We start from the raw sequence: 4054 nt of genomic DNA, 5'->3' as shown, positions 1-4054 counted from the left end.
CACCCTGTGACCTTGGTAGACTATCCAGTCTCGGTGACCAAGATAATGGAGTTCGTGGTGGTAGATTTACCATCTGCTTACAATGTACTGCTCGGGAGACCTGCCCTGGTCGGGCTGGGGGCAGTGTCATCTGTGAGGCACCTGGCCCTTAAGTTCCCAACCCCAAGTGGGATCGGGACATTAAAAGGAGATCAATTGGCAGGAAGGGAGTGCTATAGCATTTCTTTGAGGGGAAAGAAACAAACGAGCGCTCAAGCACTCGTTATCGTACAAAATAAAGATGGAACAGTTTTAGAAATTGACGAGGAAATCGATCCAAGGATTGAGGAGAAAGTTGACCTCGAACCATTGGAAGAGCTCGAAGAAGTTCAGCTCGACGAAGCTGATCCCTCGAAGAAGGTGAAGGTCGGAAAACACCTCCAAGACGAAGCAAAATAGCAATTAATTTGCTTTCTAAAGAAAAACCAGGATGTCTTCGCATGGTCACACTCAGACATGGTGGGGATAAGCCCAAATGTTGCGAGCCATGCATTAAACATAGACAAAAGCTTTCCCCCGAAGCAACAAAAGCGAAGACAACTGGACGAGGACAGAAAGAAAGCATTAAAGGAGGAAGTTGACAGATTAAAAGCAAACCATTTCATTAGGGATGCCTTTTACCCTGACTGGGTAGCCAATCCAGTGTTGGTCCCAAAGCCCAATGGGACGTGGAGAACCTGTATTGACTACTCGGACCTCAACAAGGCTTGCCCAAAAGACTGTTTTCCGCTGCCGAGAATTGATCAGCTCGTGGATGCCACGGCGGGGCATGGCTTGATGTCATTCATGGATGCATATTCTGGATATAACCAGATTCCCATGCATGCCCCCGACCAAGAACATACGAGCTTCATTACAGATAAAGGGCTATACTGTTATAATGTTATGCCGTTTGGACTCAAGAACGCTGGAGCTACATATCAGCGGCTCGTAAACATGATGTTTTCAGAACAAATAGGGAACAACATGGAAGTTTATGTTGATGACATGCTTGTAAAGTCTCAACTTAACAAGAACCATGTTGATGACCTCGAAGAGTGCTTTGGCGTGCTCAGAAAGTACAACATGAAGTTAAATCCTCAGAAGTGCACTTTTGGGGTATCTTCGGGAAAATTTCTGGGTTTCATTGTCAACTCTCATGGAATCGAGGCTAATCTTGACAAAATAAAGGCCCTGATTGATATGCCTTCACCTCGGAAGCATAAAGATGTCCAAAGCTTGACTGGCAGGATGGCCGCCCTGAGCAGATTCATCTCGAAGTCAACGGATCGTGGCCTTCCATTCTTCAACTTATTAAAAAGAAGTAAGAAATTTGAATGGACAGAAGAGTGCGAGCTAGCCTTTGAGGAGCTCAAAAGACACCTCACTGAACCACCCATCCTGTCAAAACCCGAAACGGGAGAAGTATTGTACCTATACCTCTCAACCACCGAACACGCGATAAGCGCGGTGCTCGTTCGAGAGGAAGAGAGGGTGCAGAAACCCATCTATTACATCAGTAAGAGATTACTGGGGGCAGAGTCAAGATATCCATTGATGGAGAAACTCGCCCTCAGCTTAATCCACTCATCTCGCAAGCTCCGCCCCTACTTTCAGGCACATCCCATCCATGTACTGACAGATCAACCACTTAGGCAAGTCCTGTCTAAACCAGAGGCGTCAGGTCGACTCCTTAAATGGGCTGTCGAGCTCGGACAGTTCGAGATCACTTACCATCCAAGAACGACCATTAAGGCACAAGCCTTGGCAGACTTCATAGTGGAGTGCACTGGTATAGCCGACGACGAGGTAATAACCACGGCCCACGAGCTGTGGAAACTTTACATCGACGGCTCGTCAAATGAAAATGGAGCGGGGGCAGGAGTTATTCTGATCACTCCTGCAGGGAGAAAATTTCACTTTGCTTTAAGATTTGGCTTTAAAGCATCTAATAATGAAGCTGAGTACGAGGCTCTACTCGTGGGACTACGAATAGCAAAAGAGCTCAAGGCCAAAGCTATACATTGCTACAACGACTCCCAGCTCATGGTTAATCAAATCTTGGGAGAGTACCAGGCTCGTGGCACAAGAATGGCAGCTTATCTGGAGAAGGCAAAATCCGCATTGGAGTATTTCGAGTTTTATGCAATCGAACAGGTTCCCCGAGAACAAAACTCAAATGCAGATGCCTTAGCTCGACTCGCCACTTCCACCGAAAATGAAGAGCTGAATGTTGTACCCGTAGAACACCTATCAGCACCCAGCATTACTGAGCCAGACGAGGAAGATGTGTGTATGATTGAAACAGAACCAACCTGGATGAGTCCAATAGTTGATTATCTCGAAAATGGAATTCTTCCAAAAGATCGAAATCAAGCTCGAAAGTTGATGTATCAACTTCCTCGTTACACCATTTTGGACGGAAAGCTATACAGAAGAGGATATTCCATGTCACTGCTTAGGTGTGTAACCCCTCCCGAAGCAAAGAAGATCATTGAAGAAATTCATGAAGGGTTCTGCGGAGACCACACCGGGGGGCATAGCCTGTCCAAGAAGATCATACGTCAAGGATATTTCTGGCCAACCATTAGAACAGACTCTTTTGAGTATGTGAAGAAATGCGACAAATGCCAGAGATTCGCCATGATACCCCGAGCTCCACCATCCGAACTGACCATGTTGACATCCCCATGGCCTTTCGCAGTATGGGGTATCGACCTCATAGGCTCTCTCCTAACTGGAAAAGGTGGAGTGAAATACGCTGTAGTCGCCGTTGATTACTTCACGAAATGGACAGAGGCTGAACCATTGGCAACTATAACTTCGAAAAAGATCCTTGACTTCGTGGTAAAGAACATCGTATGCCGATACGGAGTACCGAGAAAGATTGTATCCGATAACGGAACCCAGTTCGATTGCGACTTATTCACCAACTTTTGTGAAAAGAACGGCATAATAAAGAGTTTTTCATCAGTGGCTCACCCTCAAGCGAATGGTCAGGTCGAAGCCGCTAACAAAACTCTCAAGAGCTCTCTAAAGAAAAAGTTGGAGGAGGCAAAGGGACGATGGCCCGAGGAATTGCCTCAAGTCCTTTGGGGATACAGGACCACAGCTCGGACATCAATAGGACATACTCCATTCTCTCTAGCGTACGGCTTCGAGGCAATGTTGCCCATCGAGGTCGAAATCCTGACGATCCGAACTCAAATTTACGATCAGAATTCAAATCATACTCAGCTCGAAGAAACCCTAGACTTGATCGAAGAAAAAAGAGAAGAGGCTCAGCTGAGAAATGCTGCTTACCAGCAACGAACTACACGATATTTCAATAAGAGGGTTCGAGATCTAAAGTTCGGAATGGGAGATCTGGTATTAAGACGCGTATTCTTGGCAACCCGAGATCCAGCAGCCGGAGTGCTCGGGCCAAACTGGGAAGGACCATACCAGATAGAGTCAGTCATCCGACCTGGTGTGTACAAGCTCGCGAGATTGGATGGGAGCCTAATACCGCGAGCATGGAATGGCGAACACCTTAGACCTTACTATCAATAGTGTAGGAAGTGTTGCCTGTAACCATGAATTTCTATCTGTACTAGTTTGTTTGTTTGTTTGTTTTTGAATTTCATCAAATAAAAGGTCTATTTTGTTCCATATGTAATTTCTTTTTATTTTTGCAACCTCTCTTAATTTAATAACCTATGGTCACACTCATAGGATATTAAGGGGGCATCATTGGTATATATACCATCAGATTAAAAAATAAAATAAAAATATATACATAGATAAAGTATTTGAATATAACCAAGTACGCGAACTTAGATAGTTCGGACATAACCGACTTATCAAAAAGATAAAAGTATTTGGAGATAACCAAATACGCGAACCTAGATGGTTCGGAGAAAACTGAACTACCAAAAACCTAAAACGTTTGGAGTTAACCAGATGTGCAAACTTAATAGGTCTGGAACAAACCAGCCAAAAAATTGATCGATGATAAATAGGAGCCTAAACCTATAACGAGACAAGTCGAGATCGA

Source organism: Humulus lupulus, chromosome 9, assembly GCF_963169125.1.
Source record: "Humulus lupulus chromosome 9, drHumLupu1.1, whole genome shotgun sequence".
Taxonomy (NCBI): domain Eukaryota; kingdom Viridiplantae; phylum Streptophyta; class Magnoliopsida; order Rosales; family Cannabaceae; genus Humulus; species Humulus lupulus.
The sequence above is the reverse complement of the archived record's forward strand: the minus strand, read 5'-3'. Positions refer to the sequence as shown.